The following is a 16,817-nucleotide window of genomic DNA, read 5'->3' as shown; positions in this document are numbered from 1 at the left end:
GGGCGCCGGCGCAGGCGCGTTGCAGCGCCGCGGCTGACGGGAGCGGCGCGGGGAGGAGGCGCGGCACAGGCTGCGTGGCCCCGTCGGCGTTTATTAGTCCCTTGTCGAGAGGCGGGATCGTGTGTCCTAGCGCTGGGCCCCAAATCTGTGCGGCCTCCAGCAGAGATGGAGGGCTTCTCTTCCGCCAGCTCCGCGGTGCCGGCGCTGCCGGCTGCGGTCGGCCCGGCCGCTGCCGCTGGGGAGCCGGCGGTGCGCGGGGCTGGTGCTTGGCACTGGGAGGGAAAGGCAAGGCACGAAGGAGTGTGTGGGCGCACGCGTGCGAAAGGAGCTATTGTGGCTATTTTACTAGAATAACAGTAGCAAGTGGGAAAATGACTCTGGAGGAAAAATTGTAGGATTGCTGACAAAAATCTGTTTTAAAATAATCGTTATTTTACAGCAAGCGTACGCTACATATTCTAGAAGGTTCTCAGTAGTTTTTACTGACAAACCTACATACAGGCTTTCTTTGAAAGCCAGGCCATTATATAATTATCTGAGATTTTACAACAAAAACTGTCTTCTGGGTATATTTGGCATACATACCAAAATGGCAAAAAGTATATGTTCAAAATATATACCAGGATACCAAGAAGCAGTATGTATAACAAAAACTTAGCATTGTGTAATCTTTTCCAAAAAAATCTGGAAAAATAGACTTCTGTCTCAAAATTAAGCAGAAGTGAAATGCAGGAAGAGATTAGTGGGTTTATGGCATAACCTCAGTGTTCCTCTGCCCAGCTTAGTGTGCATCCAGATAATCATTTGGAAAAATCAAATGATGAACTGGAACAGTATCTAGTTGGGGAGTTAAATTGAATTATGGTCAGTAGTCAGATTGTGGGGTTTCCCCAAGGAATTAGGATACAGAAATCAAGGCAGATGTGACAGAGGTTGCTGATCTGGCTGCCTGTCTCCAGGCATAAGTTAGGAAAATGTAAAAGCTGCTGCACRATACACGCTAGAGAGTGGTAAGGAATAGCACCTCACCCTCCACCACCAGAGAATCCAGCATCACAATCCTGGAGTGTCTGAACAAACTGGTTGTTAGGGAATACATGGATAGATAAGGGCAGTATAAAAGATGAAAGAATTTGGCGGCAAAATATGGTAAATATGTTTAATTTTCATTTTTCCACAGTTGTACAGAACATTTTGGAAGTTGGAGACTCCTCTTGGGGAGCCCAATTGAGGTTATACCAGATAGACAGAGCAAGCACCAAATCAGCTGTGACATCTCTGTGCTTTCAGTTCCTTATGAAACTTCTCAGTCTGCTGTGAGCTGCATCAGCAATTTAACTGCCACCCACCTAGCGAAAGAAGTGAAGAACTGCAGGTCAGCATTTATTAAAAATGCCTACCATGTATGTAGCACCGAGTCATGGCTCAAATTCAGCTCCTCAAGGCTGATCAATGGAAATTACAAACTTCTGGATGCCTGCCTGGAGCTGAAATTACTTAGACCAATAACTTCAATTAAAGTGGCTTTTAGCAAGGAGAAGCTCCAGTTTGATAAAATGGAAAAGTTGTTTAACATTGCTGATGATTGCATCATCTCATCAACTCATTGGAGTTGAGCATGTAGTATCAATTAGTCTGAAAAAGTGTTTGACAGGTGCACTAATATTAGTATCACTCCATCTAATGTTGTGTTAAACTCTATTTATATGGGAAGTGTGTGCGATACACTTTAAATCAGCTGTCACAACTGTGAGAACAGCATCACCTTACATTAGTATAAAGATACCACAGATATTTTAATGTTGAAAGCTTTATTTTAGTAATAAAACTTTCCAAGGAGATATATGAGTTCCTTTTCTAGAGCTGCTGGATTGTCTTTCTGCATTAGCAGTTTGCAGACACACCAAAATCCAGGAGAAGTATCCAGGGGAGATCTTGAATTTGAGATATTGCAAAGATACTTGATCTGATTAGCTTTTTGCCTTTTTTATAAAGTGAATACACTCCGAATCCAAGAATAACTTAAAAAAATAGAGCTAGAGCTCAAATTGGGTAACCTAAAAATGGGTGACCCTTTTTTACATACAAGCATTTTTACTATGCATTCAAAATGAATAATTCAAGATGAATTATAGAGGCAACTGGAAGTGTCATGATAACAAGGCTTCACTTCAAGAAATAAAATTGCGTTAGCAGTAAGGATGCAATATCTATTCTACTGGAGAGTCTCTCTAGAGTGGTATGTAATCTTTTGATAGTTGAGGGAAATACTAGCTTGCCTACAGTTTCTTAGTTTTAAGATTTTAAGATAAAAGGCTCTGGAAAAAAGGTGGTCTTGAGTTATCGCTGTCTGGCCTATGTACAAGTTAGAGCTCACTTGCTTCACACTGTCATACTAACTGGGGCATGAGTTGGCACTCCAGCTCAAATTCCCACTGTGCTAGTACTGCTTGTTTATGGATTGCCCTGTTTGACTCCAGAGGAAGTTAACAGGCTCCTCTGGCAGGCTATGGGAAGGAACCATTTGCACTGATTACCCACCCCTAAAAACAGGACGTCAAACTCATTCTGTTAGACTCTGCTGTAGGTTTGGGATTCTTACTCCCCACAGTAATGTTCTCCCTCTTGATCTCTATATGAGCAACTGTAAGACATCACTGGCTATTTCCTGATGGACAGTGACTATATAGCAATTAAAGGTTTAATTCGTTTAGTGCCCCACTGCGACATTCTCTGTTCAGCAAGAGAATTTCTAAACATTGTTGATTCTATTTCTCTTCTCTTACTGTGCTCTTTTGTCCTTCCTGTTTCCTTATTATTGCTACTATGATTTCTTCCTCCACAGTAGCTTCCCGCTCCAAGGAACTGTACTTGCCCAAACCTGCTTCTTGCATTAAGGTAATCAGTAATTCCCTTGGTAATGCTAGCATTGAAATCACATCACTGTGGATTGGTCTTGACACTCTAATCAGATTTATATAGGACAGAAGAGTTCACTCCTCTGAGTCATTGTTCTGAGGCTGTCTGCAGACATCATTGCATCTATTACTCATTTCACATTTGGGAGGATATTGCTGCATTTACAACAGATAGAAACATACTTTTTAAAAGAAAGCTTTCATTTTGGAGACTTGGACTAAGTATTGTGGGCTGTATCCCTGATCTAAGGGTTCCTTAGAGCCGAGTTTGTGAGGAAGGGGAAAGTCCTCTCTGTTTCTTTTGTAAGGATATATTCAGACTTTAGAAAATACTAGGTTTGCGTTCTTGTATAAAATCCTTGCATAGGTGCTAATTAAGGACAGGAAAGATGAGTAGGAGCTAATGTTATGGTATTTATTCATGCAAACAGCAGTTACAAAAGTAATTCTGATGTTTAGTAAGGCATTCAGTTCAGGTACTTTTGCATCTATTGTTTTCTGAAATCTATTTTGAGGATAGGAGTTTTCAGCTGTGTTTCATAATGAAATTTTCTAAGTAACCAACAGTATTTAAGTCTTTCCAGTTCATTGACTCYTAATTAGCATTAGATACTTAACTGCCACGTTTATCTTTGAAAATCATCCACATCTAGATTGATAGTTACACAGTGGTCTTGATTTTGTTGTTTTTGTAGTTTTTACAGTTATGTAGGTTAACCAGCTAAAGACAACAAACTTATGAAATAGAGATCAGTATCAGCTGAGTCTAGTTAAGGTAGCACATATAATTTAGTGCCCAAATAAGTAGAGAAGAGAATGCCCTTTAGCTAGGTATTTATCCTGTTAATGATAAAGCTCATGTTACCAGCTACTTTGTCAGTAAAGAAGCCCCGGACCAAATTTGCTTTGTGAAGGGTTAAACTAAAGAAACAATGAGCATTTCTGAATTTTGATGTTTATGATGCAAGCCAGGGACATTACAACCTACAGTATTTGTAGCAATGTAGGACAGAGTTGTTTTAATTTCAGGAACAATACAAAATCTCTGTCATGGGTTATATGTGTGGGAATATTCACCAATAACTAGGAGAAAATAGGTAAAATGAAGGCTGCCCTTTGGTAACGGGTAGCGTGCCAAGTTAATGTAGCCACCTCAGTTCATATTGCAACCTCTGATAAAAACTGATAGGATGTAGGACAGAGATCAAAGAGGCAAATCCTGCCTTTTATGAATAATAGCCCTGGGTTCTGGAATTAATTGCAGGAAGGAGGGAGAAAATCCTGCATGAATTTCGAAAGGAAAGTAGGTTTGTCTGAACTGATGCACATTACTTAAGCCATGCACATATTTCTCATCAAAATAAGCCCATTATGTAGCAGTAACAGCTGTGAGCCTTTATTAATATTTAACACTCTTAACAGAGGTTACTGTGGGTTTCCATAATAAGGTTACAGGGGAGTGTTACAATATCATGTGCTGTGAGTTTGTATTCTCAGAGCTTTTTTGGCTTTATTGTGTGAAGCACCGATAAAGTTTTATGTATTCCCTTTCCCTTCTATTTGCAGAGGCTGAATGTCTTTCTAAGCTACATCCTAGGTCCACAATTACCCATGAAAGGACCTTGTGCTTCCTCACTGTCTCTAGCTGTTTTGTATATCATCTTCCACTTAGTAATGTGAAAGTTGCAAGTCCCATGCTGGTAGGAGCAGTCTGGTTTGCAAGAGAAAGCAAGTGGTTGTAGTCCTTCTTCGTGATGAGGGCTGATTTGTGCTATTGCAGATTTGTTTGGTTTCTTCAATTGTGTTATTCCTGATGTGAACTGCTGGAGAATGATGATACCACTGAAGAAGGTGATTCAACCCCTTCATCCTACCTGTCTTTTGATTCTGTTTTCCACCTGTGCATGCTGAAAGGACAGGAAGTCCCTGGCAATTCATAGTTGTTGCTATTGAAAAGAGATGGCTAAACAGGCAAGGTGGAATCACCATGTTTTGTCCATCTGCCTTTGAGAGGACACCATCCAGGGTATATATTAGACCTTGGGTACCCAGCATTGGGGACTTGGCAGGCAGGGRGGTGTTGCTGACACTGCTTTGGATGAGGGTGAGAGAAGCTATCCAATAGATCTTCAGGGCCAGCCTCTGGCATCGAGGGTCAATATTTTTGCTCATGTGTTTTTTAGCCTTTTTATTGCTCATCAACTTTTCCTTTAGGTCATAAACTCCTTGGAAATCAAATTATTTATAGCTGTGTCTGGTTAATAAGTTACCAGGCAATAAAGTCAACCATGCAGGAGGCAGAAACATTTGGAGCAGCAACATATATTCATTAGTTTCATACACTATATGTAAACTGCTATTCTACATTAAGAAGCACTTGTGCTAAGAAGGTACCCTGGGATGATATTTGCTGTTCCTCAATGACTTCAGGATTAAATGTACTCAGTTTACCACTAAAAAGGCTATCGATATAGCTTTCCTTATATTCATGCCTTGTCGATTTTCTGTGTATCATCAAATTATGTATAGCAGAGGAATACACATTAACTAGCCTCTTAATACATCAACAGCTTTTCGTCAATATGTTAGTGACAGGGTTTACATTAACAGCATGCCTTTTATCTTCCAAGGTGAGTTGTAGATTTGCAGCTAGTGTCGCCTTATGTCTGATATTATCAATGTAAATGTCGCAAAATTGCAAAATTTTGGTAGCACTTCATACTCATTTTGGAGAAGRAGGAGTATAGAGAGGGACAGCACAAACAAAGTGTTGGAAGCGTGGAGGTAGAAAAGTACGTGTGAAGAACAGACAACTTTTCATGTAATTTCTTAATATTTGGCTATTTGTCATGGGACCCCATGACATCATCTCTGATTTCAGTTTCCAGAGTGAAATTAATGTCTCAATTAGTTCTATTAGAATATTGGTCATTGTGGAATACTTAAGAGTTTAAATGTGTTTTTAGTATAGTTTCAGTAAGTTTGTGTTCATGCTGCCTCCCCTGTCCATGCTAACTGCTCCCTTCCATGTGCTTCCCTCTGCGCATATGCATTTGCCATCCAACTAAGTCCTTTATCTGCAGGATCCTCACCACTAGCCCACTTTGCCATCACCACTGAGTCTTYCAGTTATTTAAATTTTTCCCCCTGCTGATTTTAAAAAGGCACCAGAATTCAAATTTCAGTGAAATTAACCCCTGCTTTAGCCTCTTTTAATTAAAAAGACCAATGAATACARTAAGTGTGGCTGTAATAGGATAGTTAATGGCACCTCCACTGGTGTGTAAACCCAGTAATAAACAGAAGGAAGACAGCTTTGTCATGAGGGAGAGCTATGTAAAACAGCCAGAGAGACAATAATAAGGAAATGGCTTTCCTTCTTCACCCCATCAGTTCTCTGTGAGTGGCTTTTTTAATCTTAGTATTTTTAGTTGGAGAATATTTCACTGTAAGCAGGTGATCCACCACAGGAAATGGTTTATGCATACAGAAATAAAAACATTTTCCTTATTCATTTGTCAGAGTAGGTGTTTTTTCTTTAATGTGTTACTGTGCACCTCACTTGCCAAAGTAGTTTCAGTTGCAGCTCTGTCAAGAGCCAAAGGGATCTTCCTTAATTAAGTGAAGAACCACAAAGGAGTAGACAATTTTGCTTATGTATATGGTTATTAAAATTACTTTTTTAGGCATTTTTTAAATGGTAGTTTCGCATAAGTGGTCAGAGGTAATTYGTTTCTTTTATATACATTTTTAGCCACAATTTAGGTTCAGGAAGACTTAACAAAAAATCAAGTTGCCTTTTTAATCTTTCTGTCAACTCTTAGGGCTCAAAACAATAGCAATCAGGTACTGATTTCAAAGAAATCTGCTCTCTATCAAAGTGTCCTGCAGGCTGATTAGTCAGAGACTCCAAAGAAGTTGTCCAGAAATTCTCCAAGAACATGAAGGAAGTTAGCAGATACCAGAAATCCAGATGAGAATATCAAACTTTTCACCTCCATGTGCTGCCTACTAAACTGTGCTTGCTCTCTCTTATACCTATTCACTGACCTCATTTATTGTAATTGTCTGTCCTTACCCTTCATTCCCATTTTTTATTGCCCTGTCTCCTACTTCGTCAAGTTGGATCTGGCTTCAGTTCTGATTTGTCTTGAAAAGGTGAAATTCTAGTAGCACTGCTGGAAATACCTGGAATAAAAGTAGTATAAAACAGAATCTGGAGTATCTATCAATTTTTTTCACTAAGACTCCAGTTTACTTCAATCCACTGAGTCACTTAATCAAAAGAAAGTGATTTTCCAAAATTCAGACTTTACATTTTCAGCCTTTTACTGATACCCCTCRAGCCTACCAGTTTTCAGCCTCCTGACCACTTGAAAGATCTTCTACGACAAGCAAGGTCTTTGCTCTTGCAATGTCTGCTTGCAGAGTGTATGTCTTGCCTTGTGCCTGGGGAAAAAAGAGCTCAGAGTAAAGGTTGGAAATACAGTGGATTTTCTGTTTGTTTTTTCAGAGGAGATCTTTTTGCCTTGCAGGAAAATATTCATAAAAGTTAACTCTAGCCTTGGAAAGAGCCACTCAGAGCAACTCCAGTCATGTTTTTGCTCCGAGTCATTCCAGAATTACCTGTCTTAGTGGACTACAGAGGATGCCACAAAGATTACAGCTTTCCTAGGCCTACAGTTACCCTTGTGAATGCTCTTTGTGAAAGTAGCCTGTGACTATTAAGAAGGAAAGTTACTCTGTGTGGGAAGACAAAAGCAATGGCAGGGCACATTTGAAGCTGTAAAGAGAGTTTCTCTTCCAAGAGCTCCCTTTGCTTTCCAAGCTGTTTACTACTGGATATTTTCTTCCTGTGGGAATATTTTAATTGGACCTAATTGGTCTTGTAGTCATGTTGTCACTTAGTGTCCAAAACCAGAGTATATTTTTGGTCTGTGACTGTTCTTAGCTGGTATAAATAGAACCCTCAATCAGCAGTTTCCATATATTTTAGACTCTGAATTTTAAATTAAATCTGAATTTTAAATTAAACCCCTCTTATTTTTGGGCAGTGGGGAATTAGTCTTTGAAGTATCATGGTGTTACTGGAAGTGAGTGATAATGAATTAAGTGGATCGTTGTTTTGTGTACTGAGATTTCTGTGTACTGTTTCTTACCTTCTAGGGTCATAGTTACACAGCAATTTTCTGTAGTCTGGTAGAACTCAACTGGCTGGTCCGAGTGAGGGTAATTTTGCTCTAGATTGGTCTCCTGGCCTGGCTAACTGTGGAGCCACAAAAATGCTAGTGTTTGATGGCAGGAATGAGCATCATGAGGGTAGGAGGCTAGGAGACATGGGGATTTTTGTTGGTAGCTAAGACATATGCAGATTAAAGTGGCCATACAAACTTTGCTCTTATTTATGTGGTATTGCCCTCTTAATTTTTTTACTGCTTATACTTTAGTTTGCTGTGTTTGCTCATATTGTTTCCGTATTCATGTAGGGATACAGAAAGCTTTCAAATCAACCTTTAGATAGTCTTCATGGTGAGCTAATACAATCTGGAATCTTGGTGTCCTTCCTTTTTCTTCCCCCCCTTTTTTTTAAACTGAAATGCTGCTCTTGACTGGAGACCAGCTGATTCTTCCCAACTGGAAGATCTGTGAGTTGTTATCCCTGCATGGCTGGTGCGCCTAAATGCACCTTTAGGTGCATTTATGYTCTTACTGTATGTGCCTAGAAAACGCTTCCTGAGTGAAGCATGGCTGGTAAGTCAGTGTTTGTCTGGAGCCAGCTGCATTCAACCTGATTGCCTTTGGGCAATCATTAATCCAAAGTTTCCATGAAGTTTTCCAAAGCCATCTGTGATGGTATAGYATAGCAGCTATGATTCCCCAGCAGCAACAGTTTCTTCTGCTTTTACAAGAAAATGGAGAACTGTAGTTCTAAAGAAAATGTTYATGATTCAAGATGCTGCTGTTACTGCAAGTGCTCTAAATTTAATTTACATGAGTGTTCTCACCAGTAACTCTGCCTGTTGCTCTGTTTCTGAACTAATTCATGGGTTTAATRTAGAAACTGTAACTTTGTAGAAGAGTTTCTGTGTGAATGTAGCTTCCGCACAAGCTCCAGAGCAGTTCTGACAGGCGGTTTATGAAGTCAAAATGCAAGATGAAAAGTTAATAAAGAGGTAATGGTGACTTGTGTCAAAGCAACCTAAGGCATTACTGCTTTTGGTTTTAGACTTTACTTCACTGCCAGAAGTTGTTGTCTTTATAGCAGTGTTGTTAGAAGCAAAAGGACAGTAGTTCAGTCAGAAAGTCATGGCTTAGTGTACTAGTTTAATGCAGAAATACTTGTTTTTCTGTACTGCTGAAGTGTGTTATGTGACTTATTTTGCCACCTAGTTAAAATAGCAAAATAAAAAATGGGGAGAGAAGAGTTTCATATGTGAAGGGAATTACATCTTTTGTGGGGACTTTGTTTTAACTTTTCCAGGATATTTAAAAAATATTCCAAGTTTCTACACTTCATTGTAGACTAATTGTTCAAAAGGATATATAATCCTAAGTGCATGTTATTCCCTTTTCTGGCAAGGGATGTCCTAAGGAGAATATCCTCGTGCCTTATGTTTTTCTAAATACTTTCTTTCTTGGCATACTATGAAACACTATCATCCTGTTGCATGATGTGTAAATACTGTATTTTATCCCTAATTATAGATGTGCTAATGCAGAAATAAACCTGTTTGTTCAAGCATCACTGTGGTTTATGAAGCCAGATACAATGACTGTATATACTTATTTCTAATTAGAATAGTTTCTTTCTGCTCAAAGAATTTTAGCTGCAGAGTCCCTTCYGAGGAGTCCCTCAGGCCTGATTGCTTTATGTGCCTGAGTCTCTCCTACTTCACTTTCCCTCTGAATCCCTTAGGGGCTGCACCTCACAGGGGGTAATATCTTATGATTCTTCCCTGGTTATGGAAAGCAATACTTAATCTGACTATCAGTGGTTTGCAGAAGTAGAGACATGTGCAAGATGAGGCCCAGAGCACATGTAAGCAATAGAAGAGACTCAGAGTGGAGCAAAGGTGAGAGAGACTTCTAGCTACGCAGCAGATTCCTGTTAAGACAGTTTAGTAATTTTGCCTCAGCCAATTTGCACTGATATTATCCTTCTGTGTCTTTGAGCTCCAGTTGTGCCATACTGTTGTATTTAGCAAGAGCTTCAAGACAGAAAGAAAGTGGGCCATCTCCTGCAGTTACTTCCAAACCTCAGTAGGGACTCTAAAGAGCTATCAGCCTGTTTGATTTTCCTGTGTGCTTACCTGCTCACTGCTCAGCCCTCATTCTCTGATGCTCTTGGTGCAACAAGTAGCTGGCTACCCAGTTCTTGCTGTCTCTCTGTGGATGGCTAGAATTTGTAACTGTTGTGCCTGTGCATATACAAATATATAGCATATATGAGCACATGAARGCCTCTGAGAACCTCTGTATAGGTTGTCAATGTCAAATATTGCCAATAAAATAATCTACTTAATAATTTGGCTCACCTGAAGACTGCCTGTACTGCAGGGTTCTCTCATAAATGATTTACACTTCTATTACTAGTTACTGATAGCTCTTAATTAAGACTCTGGTGCTGGCCATAAAATGTGAATTTCAGATAATCATATTGGCACTTCTTATGCATTTACCTAACACTATCTGAAATCCCTTGGAACCTGGAGTAGAGCATGGGAAGACTGGTGCATTTATACCACATGCAGGAATGTAGAAGGAAAAGTTCAGAATATTATGGTAGTAGGTACAATATGGTTCATGCTCTGAATTTGCTGATGTAAATGTCTGAGTTACAAGCAAATGTTATGGCTAGCTAATACTGGAGTGGAATTAATAAACTGGAGTGTTTGAAGGAGTGATTATCTAGGTTATCTATAATACTAAACCTCAGTATATGTCACATGTTAAATGTCAAGTTGTATGTGTATGTAGGTTTTGACAATGGTAGTTCCTGGAAGCAGTTGATTTTCACTAAACTTGCAAATGAAAGTACTTAGCTGGGTATCCATGTCAGAGACAGGCCAGAGCCACAAAGCGGGGAGCCAAAGCCAAACATTCCCCAGATCCTCTCTTTTAGGTAGACTAAGCCAGTTTCTTTAGATTTATAGTAAGTGTGAATGAACTAAATATATCAAAATGGAAAGCCAGTGTATGAAATCAGAATTTTTAAAGAAATCTAGTCACTATCACTATGCTAAAATGARAAGAACCTCTGCATGTTTCTCTCAAAATGTAGTGTCACCCTGGAGCTTTGTCTGTTGCATCTGCTAGCATATGTTTCTTGGTAGACAGATAATCTGAACAATGCTATGATAACCTTGTGCTATAACAGTGCTGAATATATGCTGAAACACCCATGACTGTATCAGGTTGATTTTTATACTGAAACAATAGGCAAACATAGCAGTAGAATAGAGTAGAGAGAGTGATAAATAGGAGTGCTAGGTTAATCAGTTAGAAAGGAATAAACAGTTGGTAGCTTCATTATTAAGATTCRTATTTCTATCAGCTGGTACTTTTGAGAAAGCGAGAAAAGAATGAGACTAAAGAAACTAAACTGTTCTGCTTGGTTGGTGTGGTGAATTGAAGATGTTTCATGAGGTGGCTGTAAAACACAGCAATGAGTAAAGGAAAATAAACTAGAAACGTGCTTCCTCTGGCTTCTATTTAAAAAAAAGATGTGTTTTTTACCTTTGGCAGGTGCTGTGGTTTACCAATTTATATGAAAGCTTCCTGTAGTGATTACTATTTTCTGCAGAGTTTAGCTGCAGTATGGTTACAGAAGATGATGTGAGATGGTGAAATCTGAACTGAAATAGGGACCCATTGATTTGCTTGCTGCTAACATCAAGCAATCTTTTCTCCTCTTGAATTTCGAATCTGGTGATACAGAGCATTACTTATAGTAKCATCTTGGGTTCTTAAAAAGATTATTTGAAAGGAAATTAAGGATGCAAACTGGAGAAGATAATAAAATACGAATTCTGAGTACGTGAAATCTACTGCAGAAAAGATGTGACTTCTCTTTTTCTTCCCTTTCCTGGCTGAAATCCTCAGTTACTTTTGGCTTTTGTTTCCAAGGTCATTTGTKGCTGTGTAGTGAATCTGTTTATAATACTAACTAGACATGGCAGCTCTTTTCTAAAATAGACTGTTCCAATCTGCCACTTTATTCTTTGGCACCAGGGATTTGCATTTTCCTGAGATGAACTCCACTTCTGGCCGTGAACCTGATGGAAGGGAAGAATTACAGACCAAACTGTCACAATCAGCTAATTCACCTGAATAGAGCTATATGTGAGACCTACTTTATCCTGCGAGGGTCCTGTCACTCTCAGCGACTGAATGGGTATTTCCAAAATAGAGAACCAATGGGAGGAATTGACTGAAAGGGCCCAAATACACTTTATGCAAACATCCATTGTGTTGTTAGTCATACAGAGTTGCTGTAACTTGCCTCTCCTCTTCTTTCCAGTTAAGCAATTCTTTCAAGCTGCCCTAAATTAATTTCCTAACTCCTTGTTGCGAAAGAGGTTAGTAGACTTGAAAAGGTATCTTCTATTTCTTGGAATTAATTTTCTCTTTCCTGGTGATCATCCCTAATAGTTTTGTTTCATTAGGAATTTTGTTTCATGGAATTGATTAGAATTTAGTATCAAGCTTGACTTTTATGTACTTTTCTTGCAAAATTAGATAAACACTTTGAAGCTTACCTGCTTGTAAACTATCCATACTGGTTACAGCTGGCAGGATATTTTTCTCCATCAAAAGTTGCTGTTTGATCACTAACACGACATCACCAAGATATGCCTTTGCTTCTTATTTTTATATGTATTATAGCATCACTCAACTTCTTCTAGAAGAGCATGCCRCATAAAAAAGAAAACAGTAGGTTAAGGAGACAGAGCAGGGAATATGGGAATCCATCCGAAAAGCAAAATCATCACAAGCTGTCTTGACCTAGCATGTATAAAAACATGGAACTTGCCTCCACAGTTCTGTAGCTGGGAACAAAAGCTTGAAGGCTTTAGGCACTTGTTAGGATTAGAATAAAAGGAGTCTGCGAGACCCAGATTTCTTGTAAAAATTCCGCTGACTTTGTGTACCAGAGAAAAAYTTGGTTATTAACCGTGATTTGATCCTGGGCTTATGTGAATCCTGAGGGATTAAACTGGCATTGAGACCTTATTGTTACCTTTGTCCTCTTCTGCAGCATAATAAGAGGTGATTCCTGAAAAGAGATCCTAAAAGACAGTTTTTCTTTTTACTCAACCCAATTCCATGTATTTAGCCATATAGATTARGTTGGGCAGATTGTTGATTGCCAGTATTTAATCCATGAGTTGGAAAAACAGGATGTGCTGACCATATTAATTTCTTAACTGTTAAAAGTGACCCAGTTTCCATCTATTTTCATTAATTACTAAGTCAATTATGTCTGTCACAAGAAAGAGATTAATTTTCCTTMATTAAAAGTAAGATTTCATACAATCAATGTATTTCTGCTTACTCACACGACTGATTAGTGTGACAAGTTTAACTTTGAGCGCAGAGTAATGAAGAAAAAGGAACTTTTTTGTGTAGGGTATTCCGTATTAATTACCTTATCAACTGAGGGAAAAGTTTGCTTATGTGATCAGCCCAGGTAAGAGCTGGGGAGAAATACATTGCATTAGCTAAGAAAAATCAGGAAAAGAACCTGTTAAAATCATGGTTCTCACAAAAAGGTAAAATGACTGTGGATCTCCAGTGGGTCTGAGCGCGTAATTTTTTTCAAGTTGTAGGGTTTTTTCATGCCTAATTGAGCACATGTAGTAATTGCAGCTAATATTAGTGCAAATGACTCAAACAGCATGAGAACCCCTATATTAAGCAATTATATTCTTCCTAGGGCAATGGTGAGTGCATTAAAATTAGCAGACAGGAAGATAATGTTCAGCATTGCTTTTGAGATGCTGGCTCTGAATTAGGTACTAAAATGAGAAGCCTGTTTTGCAGCTTTGATGAACAAAAAGCTGGTTTTGAGCAAGAAATAGATTTTTTTTTAATAGCAAAATAAACCTACTTGAAGGGAAAGGCATTGTAAACAGCACTTTGATGCTTGATTATGAAAGATCTTTCAGCTTGTACTGTGTTTTACTGAAGTAACATTAATAGAAATGTTTAATCGTCCAGTGAATTGGGATCATTATTTTAATATAGTCATAATTGCAGAGAAAAATAATGGTAATCACTGAGATTGGATTAGGCAGTGACCTTTTCAATTCATAGTGTTTGCAGCTATTAGACTTGTTTCAAAGTATCAGTCAGAAAGCACTTTCAACAGACGACCTTTTGGAAATGCTTTAAATGCTTCTGTTGAAAAAGATAGCAGAATCCGGTTATTGGKTTTTGAATTCTTTTTATAATACACATCATAAATTTATAGGAAGTTCTTAAGCTCCTCAGTAAGAATCTTGAAAAGCAGCAGTTTTCAGCTTTTGTAAACTAGTAGYTTTTTTCCTCCTTTTTACCTTTTGAAAGGACTTTGTCCAATGTTTATTGACCAGGTGTTTTGATTTGGTATTTACATTGAAAGTGGAAACAAAGAAACCAAGTGCTTTCAGGCAGACCTTTTTCCCCAGTAAAATTGCAACTTTATCTTTGAGTTCTAGCTTGGTGGCTGTGACAGGGCTTCTTGGCTATATGGGGTTTCTGCGGGGAAAGCATCCAAGACCAAAACAGGGTTTATGTGTAGGACAGTGGACTAGTACTAGGAGATGAGTCCTCCTTGCTCTGCTATAGAGGCTGGATAGGATCCCATGGGAGTCAGTCAGACCTGGGTTGATCCCATCTAGCTTCATTGCTTTAATGAGGCTCTTAGGTTTGAGGTCATTGCACTTACTGGAGAAGGCAGAATATAATCTCTCTGGCACAGGAGCAGTACTTTTGCTATGTATTTATGCCCTCCACAGCACACTGAGGCCTTCCATTCAGCTGAGGCTGCTAGRCTCTATAAAATACAAACAGCTGTTACGAATGCACATGCAAGCATTAGAGCTAGTTTTGTAGTTTTTAATTGACCCAAGTGAYTATCTGGGCTACAATGAGAGCGCTGCCTGGGAAGCTCCAGTGCAGGGGCTTAGACTCATCTTCTTAAAAGCCTCTTTATGAATCATAACTCTTTCTGYCCTTGAATAATTTAAAAGCTAACAGCATGGCAAATCTTAACTGTCCAAGTCTCTTAATGATGGTTGTTTTTGACGTACATCTGAGGAAGTAGCTATCATTACTCATCCTCGTTTGGGCTATATCCTTAGGTCCATTTTCTAAAATTGTGTAGCTCTGTTTTTTCATCACCAACTCCTCACCTGCCTGTGTAAACAGAGAGGCTTCTGTGTTGAATATTAAATCCTGCGAACACGTAAACCAAGTAGAATATGTATTCAAGAGTCACATTTCAAAGCTTGTAGAGATTAAAGACTAGGATACCCACTGACCTTTACTTTTCTAAAAGTGATTACACTGAAATGTATTTCTCTGCAAAGGACAGTGTAATGCCATACTAGTCAATTACTCACTTCTCTAGCTAGAATCACTAGTCTAGAATTGTCAGARTGAATGTGTTTGCCTGCAGGTATGATCTTCCTTGCAAGAATTTCTGCTTGTCATCTGTTGTCAACATCTCACATCTGTGTACAAAATCTACTTTTAGTTTCACTGAAGGTCCATCAATACCTGCCATAGTGGCAGCTATTATGTTAATATATCCATGTTGGCTTGCTTGGTGCTTTTATTCTCAGACTCTCTGGTCCTTCTCACATTTCTTTCTAGACTAAAACCTTAAGCAGAGTAGTAGCATTTCCTAGTAGAGCACTCTATGTCCCTCCATSTTTCCTGCAGGTCACATTCTTTTAGATGGTTACATCTGGTTTGGGAATGAGGTTACTATTATTTCAGCTGTATCATTATATAGAGAAGCTCAGTTACTCCTTATAGCTAACAGTTAATGTTTATACTGAAATTCAGGGAGACTTGTGCCAGTCTGTTGCGATAAACTGTATCAGTTTCTACCAATTTCTGTATTTTATCTCCTAACAAGAACGTGAATAGTGATTTATCTATTATGTAAATCACCAAAGTCAGAAATCTTTCAAATCTATGTGAATTAAAGTTAGAAGCATGATTCTTCTCAAAATTTGAAGGTATCYGTCCCCTAGTACTGGATGACTATTTAAATTATCCATTGCAAGTACCACAATAGTGGCATGCTTGGGATCCTGGGGCAGAGGGTCTGTTAGCACCTGCACGATTAGCAGCAGCTAATGTTGCCATAATACACTGTGCTCAGAATAGACATTAAAGTAAACTAGATGCTGGGCRAAAGAAAGGTGATGCATTTTGGGTAGAATCTCTCTGAGAGTCCCTCTCCTCATCCCCCAGGCCCGATGCTGTGCTCCCAGATCAGTGAATGCACTGATGCAGCACTGCCTCCCCTGCTTCACTTTCAGATCAAACTGCACGTGCCACAGTTGGAAAGATGAGGTCTATTGTGCTGTGTAGCCTTTGATTAAAAGGTAAGCAGTTGCTGATTGCAGAACTGTCTCTGAGAATTATAAAGCATTTTCTGATTTGCTGTGTTTCCTATAAATTAATCTTTAAATGCAAGAAGTCTGATTGATGCTATCTTAGGAAAAAAAATAACAAGCAGCATTATCCTTTGTGGAAAGAATGCAAGTTTATTACARCTGGACTGGTCATTCTGAAAAATAAGTTTGATCTTCTATGTGTCATCCTAGCAACAGTACTTGTAAGATGGTTACTTCTGCCTTGTTAACATCACACCCTGCTGGATCTCAGTCCTGAAGTGAAGGG

At 38.9% G+C, this 16,817-nt stretch overlaps 1 long non-coding RNA gene across 5 annotated transcripts in view; it reads left to right on the top strand.

The window, feature by feature from the left end:
- Positions 1-691: 691 nt before the first annotated feature.
- LOC146596662 (uncharacterized) overlaps positions 692-16,817 on the top strand; it is a 54,724-nt gene continuing 38,598 nt past the window's right edge. For all 5 annotated transcript variants that reach the window (XR_014895649.1, XR_014895648.1, XR_014895647.1 and 2 more), the window contains exons 1-3: positions 692-1,375; positions 2,846-2,898; positions 16,454-16,519. This is a non-coding gene — a long non-coding RNA (uncharacterized LOC146596662). The remainder of the gene's footprint in view (positions 1,376-2,845; positions 2,899-16,453; positions 16,520-16,817) is intronic.

The sequence above is a fragment of the Rhea americana genome, unplaced genomic scaffold, assembly GCF_003343005.1.
Source record: "Rhea americana isolate MKP2758 unplaced genomic scaffold, rheAme1 scaffold_2, whole genome shotgun sequence".
NCBI lineage: Eukaryota > Metazoa > Chordata > Aves > Rheiformes > Rheidae > Rhea > Rhea americana.
Note: the sequence above shows the minus strand (reverse complement) of the source record. Positions and strands in the feature narration are given on the sequence as shown.